Source organism: Quercus suber, unplaced genomic scaffold (genome assembly GCF_002906115.3).
Source record: "Quercus suber isolate HL8 unplaced genomic scaffold, Cork oak 2.0 scaffold_857, whole genome shotgun sequence".
Taxonomy (NCBI): Eukaryota; Viridiplantae; Streptophyta; class Magnoliopsida; order Fagales; family Fagaceae; genus Quercus; species Quercus suber.
The window spans coordinates 67,833-81,582 of record NW_027070287.1 but is presented as its reverse complement, the minus strand read 5'-3'; the positions used below and the strand labels follow the sequence as shown (position 1 = coordinate 81,582).

Genomic DNA, 13,750 nt, shown 5'->3' with positions numbered 1-13,750 from the left:
TAGACTTTGGTTCCCTTACTATGACTTGCTAATTTGATTCTGCTCCCACACCTTTTAGGTTTTCCATTAGCTAAAAACTGAATTTTAAATTTTGTAGTCATGTTACATTGTAACGATTAAGGTTGGCTATCTCTATACCAAGGATTTGATATTCCTTGAATTACTTCCATGTTGCCAATCACTTACCATCTTTAACATAAATGCTTTTCTGAGTTAAATGTAATAGTTAGAACAGTGATCACATATGAGGATTAAAGAAAATTGTAGCTAGAAAATATACTTCCATGCCACAAGGACTTAACCAAAAGCTTCTTGAAACAATTTTCAAATGAGATAACTAAAAGACCTTTCAGTTAAATAAGCAATATAAAAGACATTTTAACAATTCTTTTATAAAATCAAAATTACATGGATAATTATTTAAATTCACTGACATGTCATGAATTTTCAAATAATTCAAGCCAACTAATAATCTTGTACCATACAAACTAAATTTTGACATAATAACAAGATCAAATTTCTCCTCACTAGCCTCCAGAAAAGCATATGAGATTTTTACATTGGCCTTATATCTGATCCAGTACAGTGGCTCTCATACTTGGATGCATATAAGCTATGATATTGGCTCCATAACCAACCAAAGAAGCATCTACTGGTTTATCAGCAACAACAACAGACTAGGGAGCATGATCTTTGTACGAGCAAGACGTTTGTTGGCCATCTTTCTTACTACTAATCTGGCACCCACTTTACCAAGCTGAGTCAAGTTGCCCCCTCTACTACCATGGTTTCTTCTGGTTTGGTACCTGTTGGGAAGTGCATATTAAAATATAAGTATTAGAAGGACAAAACCAAACTAGACAATGGGCTGTAACAAAACAAAAATTATAATAGGCCCTAAAGAAAGGTGCAACAAACCAACAAATTCCTATATACTATACCATTTCATAAAAACTAGAAACTTAAAGGCAAAATTCCCCAAGAAGAAAACTAGAAATTTAAATTTATAAACAAAATTAACTTCAAATTCTACATATGGAATGTGATGTTATAAACACAACGAATATGCGAAACTAGTAATCGTTTCAGTTTACATGGATGAACCAAAATGAGAGATATGAAAAATGATAAAGCATATCAAATCCACAAGTCATGAGCTAGTATCCTTGAGGGTTGGACAAAATACAAAATACAGTCAATGGAAAGTACCCCAACCATATAGAGCAAGGACCAAAGACTTGGAATCAGAAAATATGCACTACCTACAAGCAGTGTTCACTACACTTTGGTCCATTTGGAACCATATAAACCGGGTAACCCATGAAGGGAAAACTCCTAACCCCCTAGAGGTCATTCTAACTGTTCAATCTCTTATATGCAGGTACAAGGAAGCCTTTAGCAACTGTGCTGTTACATCCCATAGAAGCACGGATCAAAAGAGATGTGATCAGAAAATTAGAGGTCCTTGGCAGCTCATCATCAAAATTGTTGGTGTCAAACAAAAGAGACTCAATAGAGCAGGGATTGCCTACGAAGCCAAAAGCATGAATGGAGATACCATTATGCAGGGAGTTTCAAGCTGTACAGCAAAACCAGTACCAGTTACCATTCAAGAAGCTATGCTAGAGGCAGCTATTAAAGCTAGGAATTTGGGCTACACCCATTTTTTGTTTCTCAGTGATAGTAGGAGAGCAGTACAGCTATTAAAGCTCGAACCTTGCTCTTCCTGAAAATGGTTTCCACATGAAAAGGAAAACAAAGCAAGATACATTACAAACTGAAATTAAAGTTTCATTTCATAGAGAGATTCTAGCTATCACAAAGGAATTAAATCAAATACAAACACGGATAATCATAAAAATAATTGGGCTCTTCACATAATCAAGGACAAAGGAACAACTTCCTAAAATATAATCAAAATCATTCCAATTTGGTTAAATGTAGCAATGGAAACGTGTAAGGTGCACAATAGAGGACTCCAAATTAGCTTTTGCTTATAAGGGGGCGAGTCAAGATGGAAGTTTCTGCTGGAAATAATTTCTAGAAATGCAAAGAGGAGCCACCCATGTCCAAAAAACCAACACCCACAACAAAGGAAGCACTGCCCTTCATACAGTGAAGCAGTGTGAAAAACAGAATGATACCATGTCAGGAAAAAACAAGTGCTTATAATTCTGACTATCATTGAAGGGACCCTTAGACCCAGCTTTACAATAGGTAAACATGCAAGTTTTACAGTCTATTTGCAGCTATATAATATTGAGAATGCCAGTAAGTACCTTAGTTCACCCACAGAATGCTGCAGCTTAATGATCTCAAGCTGAGATGCATTGACAATCTTCTCCAATGCACCAGCCTGTGTAAAGCAAATAAATATCTCAGCAAGGGAAAAATATGGTTTGAAAAACATAACAAAACCTTAAACACATGGTATTCATTAGCAGATAATAAAAACTATGGTCAAAATTTCACCTGCAAAATTTTCATTGGTGTTAAAAATACTGGTATTGTTGGATAGAAAGTTAACACGGGAAAATAAGGTGTTAGACCACATGAAAACAGAAAACAATCTAAACGGACAAGGTGAGCATCCATTGATTACCATCCAAGAAAAAAAAATCAATTATGGGAGATCGTTTTCTGCAATGTCAGCAAAGACAAAGACATATAAATTCATTCATGTGTTGGATGGAGGACTGAAATATAAACTGAAGATAAAATATATACGACTATTCAAGTGGGGGAACATTTCGGGATAGACCAAAAAATGGAAAATAGAAAATCTAAGAAGTGAGTATTGGCTAATTGCATTGATTACAGTCCAATGATATTCAGCCCCATGAGCAAAAAGTGAAAAATAAGAGTTCCATGTAAATGAATTAGCATGAATTTATTCCAGTAAATGAATTAGCACCTTCATAAAACCTGCATACACATATGCATATACATACAAAAAAAAAAACTCCAGCAACCCAACATAAACTTCAAAAACCAAAATTTACCCAGTTCAAACCCCAACAAAAGAAATCAGAAAAAACACAATATCAATCTTATAAGCATAATACAGCTATAGCAACCCAACACAAACCCACTTGTGAAAAAGTAAAACAAATTCTGAAACTTTCAGCACAATTGTCAACTTCTTCACAGCAAGTTCCAATTCAGTATTCAACTATCATTTCCAAACTCAATCCTATCACATTGTACATCTAAAGCCAATTTATCTAACAGTCAATCCAACTTAATCAAATTAATCAAACATCCCTAATTCAAAAACCAAACAAACTCCAGATCATATCAAAACCCACCCTCCGTTCTCATCAAAAAGGAAATGCTCAAAAGTTGAAACTTTCCGATGAAGCAAACAAAAAATCCGAACACCCAATTCGAAATCCAAATTGGGGAAAAGGGAAAATCATGAAAAACAAACCTTTGGAGCGTGGCTCACGGCAGCTCCGGTTTGTTTCCAAGCTCCACGCACAGCTCCGGCGAACTCTGTGGCGGTGAGCTCCGGCGTGTGGTGTGGTGGAGGTTTGGGCAAGCAAAGGACGGCACAACCCAGAGGAGACGGCGAGAACTCTATCTTCTTCGAAATCGTTCTGCTCCGGCGATCTGTGTGGCGGTGGTGGAGGCTCGGCGTGAAGGAAGCAGATGTGAGGCGTGAGGAGCTTTTTTCTGAGGGCTGGGTTTCTTTCTTCGTTCTGTTTGGAGTCTGTTTGGAGAGGGGTTTTAAGTGTGAACTTAGTCTTCTTTCTTCGTTCTGCTCCGGCGATCAGGCTGTGCGGTGGTGGAGGTTCGGCGTGATGAAGGAAGCAGAGCTTTTGGAGCGGGTTTGCTTTTCTCTGTTTTCTGTTTTGTGAATAGCGTGAGCTTTGGCGGTTTGGAGTGGGTTTTAATTTTATTTTTGACGTGTCGAGCTCTCATTGGCGTGGCGTAAAACACTGGTTTTACGCCACGCCCGGACCTATTTGCTTTTTCTCCTTCTCTCAGTGTTTACTTGATAGCTGATGTTTAAAGAAAGTAAATGGCGCAAATATCTATGCTTGTGTCTTTTGTGCACATGCACTAAGAAGTCTCTAAGTTGGGTTTCAATGACACCTGAATGTAAATTCTCGTTACTTTGCAGCAAGAGTACATTCGAGGAATAAGTGCCTGGAATTTCAACCTTGAAGATTTAAAAACTCATGCTTGTTAGTATGATTTTATGCATCTAAGCACATTCTGGCAAGACTAGAAAAACACTTTTTTATCTATTTTCCTGGTTTTATGGTATATTTATTTTCAAAATTTATTGCCTTTTAATCCTCTCCAAAGGCACCTCCAACATATATCTAGTTAACTTTATGTAATTGTGTTTGTTACTTCTCATTTAGCCTGTAATGGATGTACTGAAGTTGTGGAAGAAAATTGTCCCTTGGTCTCCTACACAATATCGAGAATTCCTACTTTAATAATTTGGCCTTGACTAAATTAATTTCAATGTTAAAATGCCTTCTGCTACAGTTATTGTTTGGATTAAATATTTACTTCTACGTGATAGGCAGGGGTACCCCAATAAGACATGTTTTGGGCAAAAGCAAGATGATAATGGGATTGCTAGAAGGAATTCCAACAATGTCAAAGGGTGAAGTGGCAATGGCAATGCTTTTTTAGTTTCTTGAACTCTCTTTATATCACAAAAGAATTGGCAAAAGATATGGCAAAGAATGGTCATTATGCTTGATAGGCCACAAACTGAACGACCCCTTGTGATTAAACCAATTAATTAATTAGCCAAGTTATTAATTAATCAATTTATCATGCAATTGTGAGGAAGCACAAACAAATCACCAAATAACTAAATATGCAGCGGAAATTAAATGACACGGTGATTTGTTTACGAATGGAGAAAATCCTTACGGCAAAAACCCCATCGGGTGATTTTCAGGTCACCACTCCTGAAACTCCACTATTATCAAATCAAGCGGTTACAAGTAAAGGAATCTCAAGTACCTTACCAACCTATAGTTGAGCCTTTACCCCAACACCCAATTGGACTTGATCTGTAGCGACAGTTCCCACCTTTCATGCACGGCTTCCAAGTACGTGACTAACCAATGTGCGGATCCCAGTACGCGACTTCAAACACCAACTTAGAAGGAGAGGTTGGTTGCAAAGTTCTTCAGTTCATTATATACGATGAAGATCAGGAAGATGTTTGGTCACAAAACCCTTTGGTGCAAAATACACAGCAACTTCTTTAGAGAAGATGAACTAGGTCAAGAACTTCATCTTTGATCACAATTTACTTAAACAGAGATTGCTCAATACTTTTGTAACTTGTGTACAATTTGACGGCTCTTAAAACAATCATTTTATATGTTTAGGGTTAGAAAAAAGGAAGGCCCAAAAGCATATTCACGGATCCCAAGGAATTAGATCAGAAAATCTGATTTTATAAATCTCGACAGATAGCAGGTGTCGAGGAGCTATCGAGCAGGTGTCGAGCTTTAATGATTTTGCACTTCAGCTTGTTTTTTCTTGGACAGACTTGATGACTTTAACACTTGATCTTGAAACCTTGTTTTTTGAAGTATTAAAAATACCTAGAACTACCCAATTACAAGTAGAGTGCGTTTTATCAAAGGATTAGCCAATTTACATAAATAAGTGACATATGTTCTTAACAAGTGAAAACACATATGTCCTAACAATCTCCTCCTTTGGCAATCCGTGATAAAACCACAACAAATAAATGAACATATGAGAGAAGTCATAAATCACTCAACTCATATTCACTTGTTGAATACAATAAAATCTATCCTAACACAAACTCTTGAAAAATTTTGCAAGAAAAGAGTTTATGGCAAGTAGACTTTGACAACTTGTATTTCTGAAACACTTTAAACAAAACTCATTAAGGCATCTTTTGTGAAATAGAAATAATAGATTGCATACAAGTATAATGAATATGTGTATAAAGATAGAGAAGAAACAACACATGAAGAAAGAGGTGAAAGAAACATACATCCACATATAAAGAGAAAATAAGTACAATGTATGTAAAACTGGTCATAAGACCTCATATATAAGATCAATGTATCTATAAAGAATAGAAAAGAAAAGATATATCAAAACCTCACTACATCCCTCAAAATATCAACATTCTCCCTATCAAAAATGTCCTATACTAACTCTCCCCCTAAAATGACTACTCTCATAACCTAAAACTACTCTTCCTTTTTGTCACGAGTGACAAAGGGTAGAGTGTCATGTAGACATCTCATCAGTAGAGCTAGCATCTCCATCATCATCATCCGAAGCGTCATCCTCATCACCATCATTATCATCATCCTCATCAGAGTCAGAAGCCGGTGGAGAAGGTGGTGAAGGAGTAGCCTCAGGAGCAAAACCACCCATGATCACCTGCCGTCGTGCAATACGACCAACACAAACATTCACCTGATACAACTCAGAAGAGAGTGTATTGAGGGAGTATCCATGCCTTGCAGCTGCGTCATGATGTCTCTAAGAGATACATCACCCGTAGAGGAAGAAGGAGCAGATGTAGATGGAGTAGATCTGGATGGAGCTGAATGAGAGGGAGGAGTGGAATTCGTCAGTCGCGATCTAAACTAAGCCTCACTACGTTTTACGGTAGCGGCATCTATGGCACAGATGTGTGTGAAGTGGTCGGACACAGGAAAAGGGATAGAAAAATGGCGTAAGATCCTCGTGATAGCGAAAGGAAAGATGAGCTTATCACGGGACGCTGAATCTAGATGAACATCTATGATAGAAAGGATAAAATGAGAAGAAAAATCTATAGTAAGATTCTCAAGAAGAGATAACAAAAATCGAGTACGAGGTTCTGTGATGGAGTTGTAGTGAGAGAGTGGATGGAGTACAAAAGTCATCACCATGTTTAGGAATCTAGGACTTTTAGCAAAAGATCTACATAATGTGTACTGATGCTCACTCCAATCAGCTAGGCGCTGACAAAAAGTAGAAATGAGCTCATCTTTGGACACAGTCCTCAGACGCTCACAGGAAGGATAGCCAGGAAAATCTATCCTAGGAACCTTAAGCACATCCGCAACTAGCTGCGGTGTGACAGGGATGCGCGTACCTCGAACGCGAGTGAAAAAGAGAGGTACTGAATGATCGATCTTGTGCATGTTGGAGTAAAACTCCTGAATCAGTACGAGAGGACATGTGACCGGGACGTCACACAGTGACTCTCATCCCTTACTGTGAATGATAGAGGGAAGGTTGGTGTCGGCGAAGTCCGCCAAAATGACTTGGCGTTCCGAATGAACACCTCGTCTAGAAAAGTTCTCCGAAAATGCCTTGTGGGCATCTCCATCACGGAACCGAAGATTTAGAGGAGCAGAATCAAAAGATGAGGAAGCCCCAAAACGCAGAGAATTTCGAGGCGGAGTGGATTTACATTTGGGTGCCATAGACACTACTAACGTAAACAGAATGAGAAAGAGATAGAAAAGGAGACAATCAGAAAAGTCCCGAAACAGTTCACATATATCAAATATATTAAACAATAAGTACATATGCATGGGGAATGCATGAGCATGTGACATGCAAATTAAAAAGCATCATGGGCTCAGCCCAATCCAATCCTACTAGCACACAAATATAGAACACACATCTAAATGCATGTAAATATCATTCTAATGCACATGAAATGCAATGTATGACATTTTGAACACATTTTAGTGAAAACCCAACCCAAAATTTCAAGAAAAACTCATTAATTTTGAAAAACCCCAAAATTTTTTCAAAAACCCCAAAACCTAAGCTTCAAAACATGAAATGCATGAAAAAGGAAGGAAAATGAGATCTTACCAAGAGATTAGAAGCAAGGTTGGGCCGAAAATCAAGTGGGTTGAAGGTTTTGAGTGAGAAAATCACATTTGGGAGAGGAACTGTCACGGACAAATCGAGAGAGATCGAGAGAACTGAGATCTGAATTACGACTGAGCCTTGAACCTCAGTAATTCTCGACATCTGAGGTGTCAAGAGGTATCGAGGAAGCTGTCGAGGTAGGTGTCGAGGAAAAGGCCTTCAACAGCTGAAGGTGTCAAGAGGTGTCGAGGTACAATAACCACTTTCAAAGAACACAAGCTCGATTGATCGACAAGGTATCGAGGAGACAGGAACTATCTCGATCGATCCACTAGGTGTCGAGACAGATGTCGAGATTGCGATAAGAAAAGACTTGAGAAGCTCGACAGATAACAAGGTATCGAGGAAGTGTCGAGGAGGTGTCGAGCCAGCAGTTAAAAGCAGTTTTTCAAGAAGTGAAAAACACAAACATGAATGCAATCCAACATACACCTCAACCATTGATCCGATCAACATATAAAACTCTCAAAATCATCTTTCACAAAAATTTAAGCACATGGATCCTCATAAACACACACATACACACTAAACAAGTCTAACCAATTTTATTTTTCAAAAACAAGTCAAGACAGTTTAGTGAGCATACATTAGCACATGTAAACACTTGTGATGGCTAAATCACATTGTACCTGCACATGTATCAAAACTAGCAAAGAATATTGCGTGTTATGTGTGAAAAATATAGCAAGATTGCATATGTGTATACATGTTATGATGATCTGAGATATGAAAAAATAACTTTAACTCACACACAATCATAACCGTTTGACGGGGACTATCACCTTCGAGGTACATCCTATAACTCCCACATCTCCTAGAATACACGCTTGCAATTATATTTAAAGCATTTTTGATCTTTTAGCTTTTTATTTTCTTTGCATATTTTCTTTTAAGCATATCATGCATGGGCATAAAAGAGAGAAAAGAAATACCCAAGATGTTAAGCATTTGACACTGCACTTTTACTATGTCGAAACATACGGATGTCTTTAACATTGCACTTTTGCTATGCCGAAGCATACAGGTGTCATATTATGATTGGCGGGTAACAGTGGTAAGATGGTTATTTATACCTTTCTCTTAAGATTTTCTAGTCCTACCCGTCAAAGAGAGTGATATGAGTGTTAAGTTTTAAGAGATACCTTAATCTTACTCATCACAAACAAGAGCCACAAAACTCATTTGCTTAGTTGTGCATAGAGATGCTCATCTAAGCTACAAGAGATACAAAATATAGAAAACTCTGTTTCATTGGCCATCCAAGGTACACAAGTACCAAAGTACACAAAACACACATTGTTTTTGTATTTTTCTGATTTTTTATTTTTTTTAATTTTTTTATTTAAAAAAAATAAACAAAATTGAAAGTAAACACACAAAAACATGTTAAACAAAACAAAGCATAAAACTAGACTGACTCAACAAAAATGCAAAACACACAAGCAATGCAACAGACAAGAAAAACAAGAAGGGAAAAGAAAGTGATGAAATCACTTAGAGTCATTTTTCTTCCACACCTTGGAAGAACCTTTCTTTTGATTAAACCTTTGAACTGGTGGTGAAGGGGAAGAATTGAAACCGTTCAAGTTCCAAAGGAACATGAGGGCTTTTAGAAGATCTCCAAGAGGAGCAAGAGAGGATTGAAGCTGATTTTGGCTTCTAAATGCTATCATGCCGTTGCTCTGTTAAGTGGCTAGCCACTTATAGCAATTTGGTCGAGTATGACCAGCAGCTCTACAATGATGACAGACATACTGCTTCTTTTGTTTAGGCTTTTAAGAGTTAGCCTTCTTAACCCTAGGATTTTTAGCATCTTTCTTATCTTGCTTAGGGGGTACTCTTAAGAAAGATTTACCCTTGTCTAAGTTCTCACTAGTTAATTCAGTTTTAACATCAGTGTTCTCAATTTTAGTGTTATTAGCAGGAGAAACAAAAATAGTATTACAAGTAGAAGCAGTATTAAAGAAAGAAAGACCATACCCTAAGCCTGTTCAATCTGAAGCAGATTTCTGATTGCTGAGCATCTCATTAAGCTTTGCACTTGAAGTCCTCTCCAATTGAGCTCTGACTTGAAACAGCTTTGCTTCAAGCTTCTTGGTCTTCTCAGCCAAAAAGTTGTTCTCAAACCTCAATGCTCCAATAGTTTGATTCGCCTCATCAAACTTTGTGGACAACTCTTCACGATCAAGTTCCACATCACTGAGCTTCTTGGTGGCCAGTCTATACAATTTCTCATGCTTCTCAAAGAGCTTGTAAAGCTTCTCATAGGCTGAATGGTTATCATCTTGATCATCCATCTTCTCAAATTTGGACTTCACCAGTTCTTCTTCTTCATCCACTTCTTCAACAATCCCTTCAGTAGGATTGACTGTGGCAGTGAAGGCATTTAAGATTCTGTCATCCTCATTGTCGGAATCATCTTCGGGCTCTGTGTCACTCAAGGTTGCTGCAAGTGCCTTACTCTTCCCAATGCTCTTGAGATATGTCGGGCATTCACGCTTCATGTGACCAAATCCATGACATCCAAAACACTTTGGTCCTGCAGGAACAGTGTATTGACCGCCATCCTTGGTATCCTTCTTCCCTTTGTCTTGGCTCTTAAACTAAGAAGAACTAGATTGTCTGCGGTCCTTGTCGAAGTTGCTCCCATTGGCATTTTTCATAAACTTCTTGAACTTCCTTGTAATGTAGGACTTCATCTTGGAATCTTCATCATCGAAAGATTCATCTGTATCACTGCTCTTTGCCTTCAAGGCCATGCTCTTGCTTTTACCAGTTTTGCCAATCTTAGATAGTCCTAGCTCGTAGGTTTGCAAGTTTCCAACCAGCTCAATCAAAGAAATTTTGTCAATGTCCTTTGATTCTTCTATTGCCGTAATCTTGGCATGGAATCTCTCACGTAGAGATTTGAGCACCTTTCTTACAACCTTGGGTTCAGGGATGATTTTCCCAAGATTGAAGGCTGAGTTCACTATGTCTTTGAGCTTGGCATAGAACTCATCAAACGACTCATCCTCCTCCATCTTAATCTCTTCAAAGCTTGTAGTGAGTCTCTGAAATTTTGAATCTTTGACAGCCTTTGTTCCCTCATAGGTTGTCTGGAGGATGGTCCACGCCTCCTTAGCAGTTTCAATTGAGGATATCTTCTTAAACTCCTCATTGGTGATCGTGCTAAATAGGGCATTTAACGCTCTACTGTTGAAGTTTGCCGCCTTGATCAGATCATCCCAATCGGCCGGTTCTTCTTTTGGCTTGGTCTAGCCAATCTCTACAGCTTGCCACACCTTCTCATCTAAAGACTGTAAGAAAACTCTTATGCGTACTTTCCAGTATGCATAATTAATGCCATCAAATAAAGGAGGTATGATTAATGACTGTCCTCTATCCATGACAAACATGGGTCAATGGATCAACACAGCAAAGATTAATCCTAATCAGAGTGTGCTGATACCACTTGATAGGCTACAAACTGAACAACCCCTTGTGATTAAACCAATTAATTAATTAGCCAAGTTATTAATTAATCAATTTATCATGCAATTGCGTGGAAGCACAAACAAATCACCAAATAACTAAATATGCAGCAAAAATTAAATGACACAGTGATTTGTTTACGAATGGGGAAAACCCTTACAGCAAAAACCCCACCGGGTGATTTTCAGTTCACCACTCCGGAAACTCCATTATTATCAAATCAAGCGGTTACAAGTAAAGGAATCCCAAGTATCTTACCAACCTACAGTTGAACCCTTACCCCAATAACCAATTAGACTTGATCAGTAGTGACAGTTCCCACCTTTGATGCACGGCTCCCAAGTACGTGACTAACCAATATGCGGATCCCAGTACGTGACTTTAAACACCAACTTAGAAGGAGAGGTTGGTTGCAAAGTTCTTCAGTTCATCCTACACGATGAAGATCAGGAAGATGCTTGGTCACAAAACCCTTTGGTGCAAAATACACAGCAACTTCTTCAGAGAAGATGAACTAGGTCAAGAACTTCATCTTTGATCACAATTTTCTTGAATAGAGATTGCTCAATGCTTTTGCAACTTGTGTACAATTTGACGGCTTTTAAAACAATCCTTTTATATGTTTAGGGTTAGAAGAAAAGAAGGCCCAAAAGCATATTCATGGATCCCAAGGAATCAGATTAGAAAATCTGATTTTATAAATCTCGACAGATAGCAGGTGTCGAGGAGTTATCGAGCAGGTGTCGAGCTTTAATGATTTTGCACTTCAGCTTATTTTTTCTTGGACAGACTTGATGACTTCAACATTTGATCTTGAAACCTTATTTCTTGAAGTATTAAAAACACCTAGAACTACCCAATTACAAGCAGAGTGTGTTTTGTCAAAAGATTAGCCAATTTACATAAATAAGTGACATATGTTCTTAACAAGTGAAAACACATATGTCCTAACAATGCTATTTACACATTGCATATTTAAAGAAAAGTATGTGGCTTTTTTTAATCCATTAATTTTTCATTTTTAGCTGCCCTTTTAAGTAGTGTTAGTTCCTAGTTTTATGTCCAATTACTTTATTTCATAATATCTTGGGCAAAGGGTTTTTTGGTGAAAAATTATACATGTTGCTTTGTTTTCTCTTATTATTAGAATTGTGCTGCCTGCAGATACAGGATGATGTCATGCCAAATGTTGAAGACCCGGATGCTAATAAGCAAAAAGATGGGCATGATTTTGTTGGATTCCCAGCTAAGAGCTTGTCCCATGAAAGGGCCAATAATTCAAATGCTGATCCTAGTCAGGAGGTATCACTAACATTGCTAGAAGTTCTCTCTCTTTTTAATTGCATTTGTGTTCATAAATTCCTTTAAGTCGTTAAAATTTCATTCTTCCATCTGTTTGACATCTGCCTCTTATTTATTATTAAAGAAACATCTTCCTCTGTTTTTTCCAGGATGGGTTCAATGATATCAATGATTTGGAGAGTTCATTTGCTTCATTTACTATAAAACCTCTTCAAGCACTTAAGTATGAATCGTTATTATTTTTTTTGGCCTTTGTTCAATTCTTAATTACTCAATCTTTAATTCTTTATCACATTTATTGGGTTTGAGCATACTATTTAAACTTTTCCAAGAACCATCATGTTGAAAGATAATCTTAATGGGATCTTGGCAAAAGAGAAGTACTATATAATATTGCTAAGTAATTTATTGCATGCAATGTTTTGTTTTGTTTGTTTATAATGTTTCCACCCCCATTACCTCTATGTTTGTGAAGTACATACTAACATGGGAAAAGAGGAGTTTCAATGAGGTTATCTTATGGGCTGACACAAATTTAGGAAGACAAAGGACCCATTCTTTATTTTGCCTCGGTGATTTATGTTACTGATTTCAACCTGCACCATTCTTTTTCGGTCATAGTTCTATGATTTTCCAACAAGTCAAATTTATGATTACTTTGATATTGCAGTTTCTGTTTGCTAAATGATTTGGAAAATATTTTGATTGCAATGCATGAGTAGAATCAGATAGTTCTACGAACCAAACATGATGCTGAAAATAATATTAATAAAAAGCTATTTGCCTTGTTTAAGGTACAAGTATCATTTTCCTTTTCTTGAAACTAATGGCATTGTGACTGTGGATTACAACCGTGTGGAGTGTTAGAAGTATTGGTTAAATGATTAAATTTACCATATCCCAACAGCTTAAGCTTTTGGGACAATCGGTAATTTAACATGGTATCAGAGCATGTGATCCTGAGTTCAATCCTTGTCTCCTCCACTCTACCTCCCATTTAAATTCCCACGTGTTGGGCCTCACCTATTAAAAGGTAGTTTCGGCCCACACGTGAGGGGGAGTGTTAGAAGTA

The 13,750-nt window shown here is 37.5% G+C and overlaps 1 long non-coding RNA gene across 1 annotated transcript; it reads right to left on the bottom strand.

Moving 5' to 3' along the window:
• Nucleotides 1-372: 372 nt before the first annotated feature.
• Nucleotides 373-3,893, bottom strand: LOC112019757 (uncharacterized). The gene is made up of 3 exons (XR_010626767.1): nt 3,431-3,893; nt 2,280-2,356; nt 373-806 (listed from the first exon to the last, which is right to left on the bottom strand). It is a non-coding gene; the product is annotated as an uncharacterized LOC112019757 (long non-coding RNA).
• Nucleotides 3,894-13,750: the final 9,857 nt, after the last annotated feature.